The sequence below is a fragment of the Pelobates fuscus genome, chromosome 10 (genome assembly GCF_036172605.1).
Source record: "Pelobates fuscus isolate aPelFus1 chromosome 10, aPelFus1.pri, whole genome shotgun sequence".
In the NCBI taxonomy this organism is placed as follows: domain Eukaryota; kingdom Metazoa; phylum Chordata; class Amphibia; order Anura; family Pelobatidae; genus Pelobates; species Pelobates fuscus.
In genome coordinates, this window is record NC_086326.1 from 150,349,448 (window position 1) to 150,364,234 (window position 14,787).

At 43.8% G+C, this 14,787-nt stretch overlaps 1 protein-coding gene across 3 annotated transcripts in view; it reads left to right on the plus strand.

Moving 5' to 3' along the window:
• LOC134575274 (gastrula zinc finger protein XlCGF17.1-like) overlaps nt 1-14,787 on the plus strand; it is a 52,411-nt gene that overhangs the window by 3,152 nt on the left and 34,472 nt on the right. For 2 of the 3 annotated variants that reach the window (XM_063434537.1, XM_063434539.1), the window contains exon 1: nt 5,469-5,486. The exons of the other annotated variant lie outside the window; for it this stretch is intronic. The gene's annotated coding sequence lies outside the window, so the exon portion shown is untranslated. Of the gene's footprint in view, nt 1-5,468; nt 5,487-14,787 lie in introns of those variants that run through there. 3 annotated transcript variants of the gene reach the window in all.

Genomic DNA, 14,787 nt, shown 5'->3' on the forward strand with positions numbered 1-14,787 from the left:
GAGAGAGAGAGAGTAACATGGAGAGAGAGAGAGAGTGTAACATGGAGAGAGAGAGTGTAACATGGAGAGAGAGAGTGTAACATGGAGAGAGAGAGAGAGTGTAACATGGAGAGAGAGAGAGAGTGTAACATGGAGAGAGAGAGAGAGTGTAACATGGAGAGAGAGAGAGAGAGTGTAACATGGAGAGAGAGAGAGTGGGTAACATGGGGGGGAGAGAGAGAGTAACATGGGGAGAGAGAGAGAGTAACATGGAGAGAGAGAGAGAGTAACATGGAGAGAGAGAGATCATTAATCAGTGAGCAGCAGGGAGGATACAGTGTCAGTAATGGAATGCTGTCACTAATCAGCTGATTAAACCAATAACCAAATCAATACATGATATATATAACATGGAGAGAGAGAGAGTAACATGGAGAGAGAGAGAGTGTAACATGGAGAGAGAGAGAGAGAGTAACATGGAGAGAGAGAGTAACATGGAGAGAGAGAGTAACATGGAGAGAGAGAGAGAGAGTAACATGGAGAGAGAGAGAGAGAGTAACATGGAGAGAGAGAGAGAGAGTAACATGGGGAGAGAGAGAGAGAGAGTAACATGGAGAGAGAGAGTAACATGGAGAGAGAGAGTAACATGGAGAGAGAGAGTAACATGGAGAGAGAGAGTAACATGGGGAGAGAGAGTGTAACATGGGGAGAGAGAGAGTAACATGGGGAGAGAGAGAGTAACTTGGAGAGAGAGAGAGAGTAACATGGAGAGAGAGAGAGTGGGTAACATGGGGGGAGAGAGAGAGAGTAACATGGAGAGAGAGTAACATGGAGAGAGAGAGAGAGTAACAGGGAGAGAGAGAGAGAGAGTAACAGTGAGAGAGAGAGAGTAACATGGAGAGAGAGAGATCATTAATCAGTGAGCAGCAGGGAGGATACAGTATCGGTAATGGAATGCTGTCACTAATCAGCTGATTAAACCAATAACCAAATCACTACATCATATATATAACATGGAGAGAGAGAGTAACATGGAGAGAGAGAGAGAGTAACATGGAGAGAGAGAGAGAGTAACATGGAGAGAGAGAGAGAGAGTAACATGGAGAGAGAGAGAGTAACATGGAGAGAGAGAGAGAGTAACATGGAGGGAGAGAGAGAGAGAGAAACATGGAGAGAGAGAGAGTAACATGGAGAGGGGGAGAGAGAGAGAAACATGGAGAGAGAGAGAGTGTAACATGGAGAGAGAGTGTAACATGGAGAGAGAGTGAGAAACATGGAGAGAGAGAGAAACATGGAGAGAGAGAGAGAGAGAAAAATGGAGAGAGAGAGAGAGAAACATGGAGAGAGAGAGAGAAACATGGAGAGAGAGAGAGTGGGTAACATGGGGGGGAGAGAGAGTAACATGGGGAGAGAGAGAGTAACATGGGTAGAGAGATGGAGAGGGAGAGAGTAACATGGAGAGAGAGAGAGAGTAACATGGAGAGAGAGAGAGAGTAACATGGAGAGAGAGAGAGAGTAACATGGAGAGAGAGAGAGAGTAACATGGAGAGAGAGAGAGAGTGTAACATGGAGAGAGAGAGAGAGTGTAACATGGAGAGAGAGAGTAACATGGAGAGAGAGATCGATCATTAATCAGTGAGCAGCAGGGAGGATACAGTATCAGTAATGGAATGCTGTCACTAATCAGCTGATTAAACCAATAACCAAATCAATACATCATATATATAACATGGAGAGAGAGTAACATGGAGAGAGAGAGAGAGAGTAACATGGAGAGAGAGAGAGTAACATGGAGAGAGAGAGAGAGAGAAACATGGAGAGAGAGAGAAACATGGAGAGAGAGAAATATGGAGATAGAGAGAGTAACACGGAGAGAGAGAGAGAGAAACATGGAGAGAGAGAGAGAGTAACATGGAGAGAGAGTGAGTAACATGGAGAGAGAGAGAGAGAGTAACATGGAGAGAGAGAGAGAGAGAGTAACATGGTGAGAGAGAGAGTAACATGGTGAGAGAGAGAGTAACATGGAGAGAGAGAAACATGGAGAGAGAGAGAGTAACATGGAGAGAGAGAGAGTAACATGGAGAGAGAGATCATTAATCAGTGAGCAGCAGGAAGGATACAGTATCAGTAATGGAATGCTGTCACTAATCAGCTGATTAAACCAATAACCAAATCAATACATCATATATATAACATGGAGAGAGAGAGAGAGTAACATGGAGAGAGAGAGAGTAACATGGAGAGAGAGAGTATCATGGAGAGAGAGAGAGTAACATGGAGATAGAGAGAGTAACATGGAGATAGAGAGAGTAACATGAGATAGAGAGAGTAACATGGAGAGAGAGAGTAACATGGAGAGAGAGAGAGAGTAACATGGAGAGAGAGAGTAACATGGAGAGAGAGAGAGAGTAACATGGAGAGAGAGAGAGAGTAACATGGAGAGAGAGAGAGAGTAACATGGAGAGAGAGTGAGTAACATGGAGAGAGAGTGAGTAACATGGAGAGAGAGTGAGTAACATGGAGAGAGAGAGAGAGTAACATGGAGAGATAGAGAGAGTAACATGGAGAGAGAGAGAGTAACATGGAGAGAGAGAGAGTAACATGGAGAGAGAGAGAGAGTAACATGGAGAGAGAGAGAGTAACATGGAGAGAGAGAGAGAGTAACATGGAGAGAGAGAGTAACATGGGAGAGAGAGAGTAACATGAGAGAGAGAGAGTAACATGGAGAGAGAGAGAGAGTAACACGGAGAGAGAGAGAGAGTAACACTGAGAGAGAGAGAGTAACATGGAGAGAGAGAGAGTAACATGGAGAGAGAGAGAGTAACACATAGAGAGAGGGTAACATGGAGAGAGAGAGAGTAACATGGAGAGAGAGAGAGAGAGAGTAACATGGAGAGAGAGAGAGTAACATGGAGAGAGAGAGTAACATGGAGAGAGAGAGAGAGTAACATGGAGAGGGGGAGAGAGTATCATGGAGAGGGGGAGAGAGAGAGAGTAACATGGAGAGAGAGAGAGTAACATGGAGAGAGAGAGAGAGTAACATGGAGAGAGAGAGAGAGTAACATGGAGAGGGGAGAGAGAGTAACATGGAGAGAGTAACATGGAGGGAGAGATCATTAATCAGTGAGCAGAGGATACAGTATCAGTAATGGAATGCTGTCACTAATCAGCTGATTAAACCAATAACCAAATCAATACATCATATATATAACATGGAGAGAGAGAGAGTAACATGGAGAGAGAGAGAGAGTAACATGGAGAGGGGGAGAGAGAGAGAGTAACATGGAGAGAGAGAGAGAGTAACATGGAGAGAGAGAGAGAGTAACATGGAGAGGGGGAGAGAGAGAGAGTAACATGGAGAGAGAGAGAGAGTAACATGGAGAGGGGAGAGAGAGTAAAATGGAGAGGGGAGAGGGAGAGAGTAACATGGAGAGAGAGATCATTAATCAGTGAGCAGCAGGGAGGATACAGTATCAGTAATGGAATGCGGTCACTAATCAGCTGATTAAATCAATACATTATATATTTATATTTATATATTTATATATATGTAACATGGAGAGAGAGAGGGTGATTCCCTGTACCTGAATCACTGTTTTTTTAATTGATCTGAACTCCACCGAACAAAATCGAGAACTTTATTTGTGAACCGAGCAATTCACTGAATGGATCGACCACCCAGTGCAGTCGTGTGCCCTTCATCAACCTGGCTGACCTTTTTCACACTTGCGAAAACCACAAAATCAATAACATTCTAAGGGGTTGGCTAGGTGGCCGGCGTTCGTATGGTAGAAGATGAGGTGGCGGCCATCTTAACTCCGCGAATGCCTACAGCTAAAATCGGCCGCTCGATGGCACGAACACCGCTGGGACTTCCAGCCACAAGTACGTTTGTTTCGGATAGTCTCTGGAACGACGGTCAGTGAAACCAAGCTACCGAACGAGGGGCACACGACTAGTTTTCCCACAAACTCCTACTTTCGGTATTTTGTTGTGTTTGAAGCTCCCGAAAGAGAACAACCTCACATCCTGAATCTATGGAACTATTTTGGGCAAGAGCCTCGTGTGCGGTCGGTCAGAAATAAGACTTCCATGAAAATCCTGAACCCATGAACCGATCTGGGTGATTTTGGGATATGTTGCTCACCCAGATCAGGGCTATCAGGCGATATACTGTTTGTGCGTTTTTTGCGGTAGTTTTGGATTGCCTGTAAAATTGTGTTCTTTTTCGAATGGAGATAATTGAGTTAGTACAGTACTTGACTAATTTATCTCCCATTCAGAGGGGAGGGATTGTATGGGAGTGTCATCTGTTTTAACAACGTTGTCATTGGTCTGTGACTTTCTACTACAGTCTTCTACCCGTTCCAGGTGGGAGTACCCCTTGCATGGGGATGTCATAAAAGGCCAAGTGTGGTCCCATTAAAATCAGTTCACTACACCCTCAACACGCCTCGTCTCGTGATTGTAGGGAACAGCTAGACCTGCTATAACCACTAGCTCTAATAAGAGCTGTAGAGTTATACTGGCTCTATTGCCTGCTTGGAGATCGACTTGGGAATACTACAGTGCTACCCACTAGGGGAACAGGACGTCTCTGGCGGTGGATACCACTCCTCTCTCAGGGTGACCGCCACAGAGGAGGTAACATGGAGGAAGAAAGAGAGGGGGCAGCATGGAGAAGGAAGGAGAGGAGACATTATGGGAGAGGAGGTCCCCATGCTTCCTGAGATTCAGCTTACATAGTGGATTCCATCTTTTTAGAATGATCCTGCCACAATGCTTGAGTGTGAGGAGGTATTGTGCTGTGTCTTATTGTGTATATATACCTTCTACCATTCACACTGCTACTATGGTTCCTGTCATTATAATCCCAGAATTGTATATCCAGGACTAGTCTTTAACCCCTTAAGGACACGTGACATGTCATGATTCCCTTTTATTCCAGAAGTTTAGTCCTTAAGGGGTTAAAGGACCACTATAGGCACCCAGGCCACTTCAGCTCAATGAAGTGGTCTGGGTTCCAGGTTCCCCTAGTTTTAACCCGGCAGCTGAAAACATTTTTCACACTGAGGCTGGAACTCACTCTGGGCGTTTTCACGGAGTCCAGCGTCATTTCAGATCCCCATAGGAAAGCACTTGGGAGCTGCCGTCAGCAGAGAGGAGAGGTCACCAGCGCCGAGGGAACCTGGCGCTGGATTAGGGTAAGTGGCCAGGTCACAGCCCAGCGGGAGGGGACCCCGAGGTAGTGGGGGACCTTATAACCCTATAGTGTTCCTTTAACACTAATTCTATACAAGTTTGCTGGTTCGTTTGCAATACGAGGGTGCAGCTAATTTTACAGCATGACAGGAGGCTTCATGTTTGGCCTGATCTCTCTGTTCTGACTGATCTTTACCAGCTCCACAGCAGCAAAGAAACACATTGAAAAAAGAGAGAGCAGGAAGTCCATAAGGCATGGTGACCTCATCACTTCCTCATTCTTTGCTGATCCATCGAGCAGACAGGTCGCAGCATTACTCTCCTCCATTACGTTCTGCTTCTATTGCCTCGTTTGAGGTTGTTTATGGATTATATTTTAATATACTTTGCTGTTTGTTCTTCCTGTGATTCTGTATTGTGTGCAGCTGTGTTGTTTCTGTTATTTATTGTGTTTCTACCCTCTCCATGGGGTTACAGGTAAATGCTGAATTAATCAATTTATATCAACTGTTAATAGGGATACTGTATTTATACTGCACTGTGATACTGTATGGAGACATGCTAACCCCCATAGCCCGGTATTAACTATTAGAGCACGGATTAGTGATACTGTATGGAGACAGGCTGTTACAGTCTGTTACCCCCATAGCCTGGTATTAACTATTAGAGCATGGATTAGTGATACTGTATGGAGACAGGCTGTTACAGTCTCTGTTACCCCCATAGCCTGGTATTAACTATTAGAGCATGGATTAGTGATACTGTATGGAGACACGCTGTTACAGTCTGTTACCCCCCATAGCCTGGTATTAACTATTAGAGCATGGATTAGTGATACTGTATGGAGACAGGCTGTTACAGTCTCTGTTACCCCCCATAGCCTGGTATTAACTATTAGAGCATGGATTAGTGATACTGTATGGAGACAGGCTGTTACAGTCTGTTACCCCCCATAGCCTGGTATTAACTATTAGAGCATGGATTAGTGATACTGTATGGAGACAGGCTGTTACAGTCTGTTACCCCCATAGCCTGGTATTAACTATTAGAGCATGGATTAGTGATACTGTATGGAGACAGGCTGTTACAGTCTGTTACCCCCATAGCCCGGTATTAACTATTAGAGCATGGATTAGTGATACTGTATGGAGACAGGCTGTTACAGTCTGTTACCCCCATAGCCTGGTATTAACTATTAGAGCATGGATTAGTGATACTGTATGGAGACAGGCTGTTACAGTCTGTTACCCCCATAGCCTGGTATTAACTATTAGAGCACGGATTAGTGATACTGTATGGAGACAGGCTGTTACAGTCTCTGTTACCCCCATAGCCTGGTATTAACTATTAGAGCATGGATTAGTGATACTGTATGGAGACAGGCTGTTACAGTCTCTGTTACCCCCATAGCCTTGTATTAACTATTAGAGCATGGATTAGTGATACTGTATGGAGACATGCTGTTACAGTCTGTTACCCCCATAGCCTGGTATTAACTATTAGAGCATGGATTAGTGATACTGTATGGAGACAGGCTGTTACAGTCTGTTACCCCCATAGCCTGGTATTAACTATTAGAGCATGGATTAGTGATACTGTATGGAGACAGGCTGTTACAGTCTCTGTTACCCCCATAGCCTGGTATTAACTATTAGAGCATGGATTAGTGATACTGTATGGAGACACGCTGTTACAGTCTGTTACCCCCATAGCCCGGTATTAACTATTAGAGCATGGATTAGTGATACTGTATGGAGACACGCTGTTACAGTCTGTTACCCCCATAGCCTGGTATTAACTATTAGAGCACGGATTAGTGATACTGTATGGAGACATGCTGTTACAGTCTGTTACCCCCATAGCCTGGTATTAACTATTAGAGCATGGATTAGTGATACTGTATGGAGACACGCTGTTACAGTCTCTGTTACCCCCATAGCCTGGTATTAACTATTAGAGCATGGATTAGTGATACTGTATGGAGACAGGCTGTTACAGTCTCTGTTACCCCCATAGCCTGGTATTAACTATTAGAGCATGGATTAGTGATACTGTATGGAGACACGCTGTTACAGTCTGTTACCCCCATAGCCTGGTATTAACTATTAGAGCATGGATTAGTGATACTGTATGGAGACAGGCTGTTACAGTCTGTTACCCCCATAGCCTGGTATTAACTATTAGAGCACGGATTAGTGATACTGTATGGAGACAGGCTGTTACAGTCTGTTACCCCCATAGCCTGGTATTAACTATTAGAGCATGGATTAGTGATACTGTATGGAGACAGGCTGTTACAGTCTCTGTTACCCCAATAGCCTGGTATTAACTATTAGAGCATGGATTAGTGATACTGTATGGAGACAGGCTGTTACAGTCTGTTACCCCCATAGCCTGGTATTAACTATTAGAGCATGGATTAGTGATACTGTATGGAGACACGCTGTTACAGTCTGTTACCCCCCATAGCCTGGTATTAACTATTAGAGCATGGATTAGTGATACTGTATGGAGACACGCTGTTACAGTCTGTTACCCCCCATAGCCTGGTATTAACTATTAGAGCATGGATTAGTGATACTGTATGGAGACAGGCTGTTACAGTCTGTTACCCCCATAGCCTGGTATTAACTATTAGAGCACGGATTAGTGATACTGTATGGAGACAGGCTGTTACAGTCTGTTACCCCCATAGCCTGGTATTAACTATTAGAGCATGGATTAGTGATACTGTATGGAGACAGGCTGTTACAGTCTCTGTTACCCCCCATAGCCTGGTATTAACTATTAGAGCATGGATTAGTGATACTGTATGGAGACAGGCTGTTACAGTCTCTGTTACCCCCCATAGCCTGGTATTAACTATTAGAGCATGGATTAGTGATACTGTATGGAGACAGGCTGTTACAGTCTGTTACCCCCATAGCCTGGTATTAACTATTAGAGCATGGATTAGTGATACTGTATGGAGACAGGCTGTTACAGTCTGTTACCCCCATAGCCTGGTATTAACTATTAGAGCATGGATTAGTGATACTGTATGGAGACAGGCTGTTACAGTCTCTGTTACCCCCCATAGCCTGGTATTAACTATTAGAGCATGGATTAGTGATACTGTATGGAGACAGGCTGTTACAGTCTCTGTTACCCCCCATAGCCTGGTATTAACTATTAGAGCATGGATTAGTGATACTGTATGGAGACACGCTGTTACAGTCTGTTACCCCCATAGCCTGGTATTAACTATTAGAGCACGGATTAGTGATACTGTATGGAGACAGGCTGTTACAGTCTGTTACCCCCATAGCCTGGTATTAACTATTAGAGCATGGATTAGTGATACTGTATGGAGACAGGCTGTTACAGTCTGTTACCCCCATAGCCTGGTATTAACTATTAGAGCATGGATTAGTGATACTGTATGGAGACAGGCTGTTACAGTCTGTTACCCCCATAGCCTGGTATTAACTATTAGAGCATGGATTAGTGATACTGTATGGAGACAGGCTGTTACAGTCTCTGTTACCCCCCATAGCCTGGTATTAACTATTAGAGCATGGATTAGTGATACTGTATGGAGACAGGCTGTTACAGTCTCTGTTACCCCCATAGCCTGGTATTAACTATTAGAGCACGGATTAGTGATACTGTATGGAGACAGGCTGTTACAGCCTCTGTTACCCCCCATAGCCTGGTATTAACTATTAGAGCATGGATTAGTGATACTGTATGGAGACAGGCTGTTACAGTCTCTGTTACCCCCATAGCCTGGTATTAACTATTAGAGCATGGATTAGTGATACTGTATGGAGACAGGCTGTTACAGTCTGTTACCCCCATAGCCTGGTATTAACTATTAGAGCATGGATTAGTGATACTGTATGGAGACAGGCTGTTACAGTCTCTGTTACCCCCATAGCCTGGTATTAACTATTAGAGCACGGATTAGTGATACTGTATGGAGACATGCTGTTACAGTCTCTGTTACCCCCCATAGCCTGGTATTAACTATTAGAACATGGATTAGTGATACTGTATGGAGACAGGCTGTTACAGCCTCTGTTACCCCCATAGCCTGGTATTAACTATTAGAGCATGGATTAGTGATACTGTATGGAGACAGGCTGTTACAGTCTGTTACCCCCCATAGCCTGGTATTAACTATTAGAGCACGGATTAGTGATACTGAATGGAGACAGGCTGTTACAGTCTGTTACCCCCATAGCCTGGTATTAACTATTAGAGCATGGATTAGTGATACTGTATGGAGACAGGCTGTTACAGTCTGTTACCCCCATAGCCTGGTATTAACTATTAGAGCATGGATTAGTGATACTGTATGGAGACAGGCTGTTACAGTCTCTGTTACCCCCATAGCCTGGTATTAACTATTAGAGCATGGATTAGTGATACTGTATGGAGACAGGCTGTTACAGTCTGTTACCCCCATAGCCTGGTATTAACTATTAGAGCACGGATTAGTGATACTGTATGGAGACAGGCTGTTACAGTCTCTGTTACCCCCATAGCCTGGTATTAACTATTAGAGCATGGATTAGTGATACTGTATGGAGACAGGCTGTTACAGTCTGTTACCCCCCATAGCCTGGTATTAACTATTAGAGCATGGATTAGTGATACTGTATGGAGACAGGCTGTTACAGTCTGTTACCCCCCATAGCCTGGTATTAACTATTAGAGCACGGATTAGTGATACTGTATGGAGACAGGCTGTTACAGTCTCTGTTACCCCCATAGCCTGGTATTAACTATTAGAGCACGGATTAGTGATACTGTATGGAGACAGGCTGTTACAGTCTCTGTTACCCCCATAGCCTGGTATTAACTATTAGAGCATGGATTAGTGATACTGTATGGAGACAGGCTGTTACAGTCTGTTACCCCCATAGCCTGGTATTAACTATTAGAGCACGGATTAGTGATACTGTATGGAGACAGGCTGTTACAGTCTCTGTTACCCCCATAGCCTGGTATTAACTATTAGAGCATGGATTAGTGATACTGTATGGAGACAGGCTGTTACAGTCTCTGTTACCCCCATAGCCTGGTATTAACTATTAGAGCATGGATTAGTGATACTGTATGGAGACAGGCTGTTACAGTCTCTGTTACCCCCATAGCCTGGTATTAACTATTAGAGCATGGATTAGTGATACTGTATGGAGACACGCTGTTACAGTCTCTGTTACCCCCATAGCCTGGTATTAACTATTAGAGCATGGATTAGTGATACTGTATGGAGACAGGCTGTTACAGTCTGTTACCCCCCATAGCCTGGTATTAACTATTAGAGCATGGATTAGTGATACTGTATGGAGACAGGCTGTTACAGTCTCTGTTACCCCCATAGCCTTGTATTAACTATTAGAGCATGGATTAGTGATACTGTATGGAGACAGGCTGTTACAGTCTCTGTTACCCCCATAGCCCGGTATTAACTATTAGAGCATGGATTAGTGATACTGTATGGAGACACGCTGTTACAGTCTGTTACCCCCATAGCCTGGTATTAACTATTAGAGCATGGATTAGTGATACTGTATGGAGACAGGCTGTTACAGTCTCTGTTACCCCCATAGCTTGGTATTAACTATTAGAGCATGGATTAGTGATACTGTATGGAGACAGGCTGTTACAGTCTCTGTTACCCCCATAGCCTGGTATTAACTATTAGAGCATGGATTAGTGATACTGTATGGAGACAGGCTGTTACAGTCTGTTACCCCCATAGCCTGGTATTAACTATTAGAGCATGGATTAGTGATACTGTATGGAGACAGGCTGTTACAGTCTCTGTTACCCCCATAGCCTGGTATTAACTATTAGAGCATGGATTAGTGATACTGTATGGAGACAGGCTGTTACAGTCTGTTACCCCCCATAGCCTGGTATTAACTATTAGAGCATGGATTAGTGATACTGTATGGAGACAGGCTGTTACAGTCTGTTACCCCCATAGCCTGGTATTAACTATTAGAGCATGGATTAGTGATACTGTATGGAGACAGGCTGTTACAGTCTCTGTTACCCCCATAGCCTGGTATTAACTATTAGAGCATGGATTAGTGATACTGTATGGAGACAGGCTGTTACAGTCTCTGTTACCCCCATAGCCTGGTATTAACTATTAGAGCATGGATTAGTGATACTGTATGGAGACAGGCTGTTACAGCCTCTGTTACCCCCCATAGCCTGGTATTAACTATTAGAGCATGGATTAGTGATACTGTATGGAGACATGCTGTTACAGTCTGTTACCCCCATAGCCTGGTATTAACTATTAGAGCATGGATTAGTGATACTGTATGGAGACAGGCTGTTACAGTCTCTGTTACCCCCATAGCCTGGTATTAACTATTAGAGCATGGATTAGTGATACTGTATGGAGACAGGCTGTTACAGTCTGTTACCCCCATAGCCTGGTATTAACTATTAGAGCATGGATTAGTGATACTGTATGGAGACAGGCTGTTACAGTCTCTGTTACCCCCATAGCCTGGTATTAACTATTAGAGCACGGATTAGTGATACTGTATGGAGACAGGCTGTTACAGTCTCTGTTACCCCCATAGCCTGGTATTAACTATTAGAGCATGGATTAGTGATACTGTATGGAGACAGGCTGTTACAGTCTGTTACCCCCATAGCCTGGTATTAACTATTAGAGCATGGATTAGTGATACTGTATGGAGACAGGCTGTTACAGTCTCTGTTACCCCCATAGCCTGGTATTAACTATTAGAGCATGGATTAGTGATACTCTATGGAGACAGGCTGTTACAGTCTGTTACCCCCATAGCCTGGTATTAACTATTAGAGCATGGATTAGTGATACTGTATGGAGACAGGCTGTTACAGTCTCTGTTACCCCCATAGCCTGGTATTAACTATTAGAGCACGGATTAGTGATACTGTATGGAGACAGGCTGTTACAGTCTGTTACCCCCATAGCCTGGTATTAACTATTAGAGCATGGATTAGTGATACTGTATGGAGACAGGCTGTTACAGTCTCTGTTACCCCCATAGCCTGGTATTAACTATTAGAGCACGGATTAGTGATACTGTATGGAGACATGCTGTTACAGTCTCTGTTACCCCCCATAGCCTGGTATTAACTATTAGAACATGGATTAGTGATACTGTATGGAGACAGGCTGTTACAGCCTCTGTTACCCCCATAGCCTGGTATTAACTATTAGAGCATGGATTAGTGATACTGTATGGAGACAGGCTGTTACAGTCTGTTACCCCCATAGCCTGGTATTAACTATTAGAGCATGGATTAGTGATACTGTATGGAGACAGGCTGTTACAGTCTCTGTTACCCCCATAGCCTGGTATTAACTATTAGAGCACGGATTAGTGATACTGTATGGAGACAGGCTGTTACAGTCTCTGTTACCCCCATAGCCTGGTATTAACTATTAGAGCATGGATTAGTGATACTGTATGGAGACAGGCTGTTACAGTCTGTTACCCCCATAGCCTGGTATTAACTATTAGAGCACGGATTAGTGATACTGTATGGAGACAGGCTGTTACAGTCTCTGTTACCCCCATAGCCTGGTATTAACTATTAGAGCATGGATTAGTGATACTGTATGGAGACAGGCTGTTACAGTCTCTGTTACCCCCATAGCCTGGTATTAACTATTAGAGCATGGATTAGTGATACTGTATGGAGACAGGCTGTTACAGTCTCTGTTACCCCCATAGCCTGGTATTAACTATTAGAGCATGGATTAGTGATACTGTATGGAGACAGGCTGTTACAGTCTCTGTTACCCCCATAGCCTGGTATTAACTATTAGAGCATGGATTAGTGATACTGTATGGAGACAGGCTGTTACAGTCTGTTACCCCCCCATAGCCTGGTATTAACTATTAGAGCATGGATTAGTGATACTGTATGGAGACAGGCTGTTACAGTCTCTGTTACCCCCATAGCCTTGTATTAACTATTAGAGCATGGATTAGTGATACTGTATGGAGACAGGCTGTTACAGTCTCTGTTACCCCCATAGCCCGGTATTAACTATTAGAGCATGGATTAGTGATACTGTATGGAGACAGGCTGTTACAGTCTGTTACCCCCATAGCCTGGTATTAACTATTAGAGCATGGATTAGTGATACTGTATGGAGACAGGCTGTTACAGTCTCTGTTACCCCCATAGCCTGGTATTAACTATTAGAGCATGGATTAGTGATACTGTATGGAGACAGGCTGTTACAGTCTCTGTTACCCCCATAGCCTGGTATTAACTATTAGAGCATGGATTAGTGATACTGTATGGAGACAGGCTGTTACAGTCTGTTACCCCCATAGCCTGGTATTAACTATTAGAGCATGGATTAGTGATACTGTATGGAGACAGGCTGTTACAGTCTCTGTTACCCCCATAGCCTGGTATTAACTATTAGAGCATGGATTAGTGATACTGTATGGAGACAGGCTGTTACAGTCTGTTACCCCCCATAGCCTGGTATTAACTATTAGAGCATGGATTAGTGATACTGTATGGAGACAGGCTGTTACAGCCTCTGTTACCCCCCATAGCCTGGTATTAACTATTAGAGCATGGATTAGTGATACTGTATGGAGACATGCTGTTACAGTCTGTTACCCCCATAGCCTGGTATTAACTATTAGAGCATGGATTAGTGATACTGTATGGAGACAGGCTGTTACAGTCTCTGTTACCCCCATAGCCTGGTATTAACTATTAGAGCATGGATTAGTGATACTGTATGGAGACAGGCTGTTACAGTCTGTTACCCCCCATAGCCTGGTATTAACTATTAGAGCATGGATTAGTGATACTGTATGGAGACAGGCTGTTACAGTCTCTGTTACCCCCATAGCCTGGTATTAACTATTAGAGCATGGATTAGTGATACTGTATGGAGACAGGCTGTTACAGTCTCTGTTACCCCCATAGCCTGGTATTAACTATTAGAGCATGGATTAGTGATACTGTATGGAGACAGGCTGTTACAGTCTGTTACCCCCATAGCCTGGTATTAACTATTAGAGCATGGATTAGTGATACTGTATGGAGACAGGCTGTTACAGTCTCTGTTACCCCCATAGCCTGGTATTAACTATTAGAGCATGGATTAGTGATACTGTATGGAGACAGGCTGTTACAGTCTCTGTTACCCCCATAGCCTGGTATTAACTATTAGAGCACGGATTAGTGATACTGTATGGAGACAGGCTGTTACAGTCTCTGTTACCCCCATAGCCTGGTATTAACTATTAGAGCATGGATTAGTGATACTGTATGGAGACAGGCTGTTACAGTCTGTTACCCCCATAGCCTGGTATTAACTATTAGAGCATGGATTAGTGATACTGTATGGAGACAGGCTGTTACAGTCTGTTACCCCCATAGCCTGGTATTAACTATTAGAGCATGGATTAGTGATACTGTATGGAGACAGGCTGTTACAGTCTCTGTTACCCCCATAGCCTGGTATTAACTATTAGAGCATGGATTAGTGATACTGTATGGAGACAGGCTGTTACAGTCTCTGTTACCCCCATAGCCTGGTATTAACTATTAGAGCATGGATTAGTG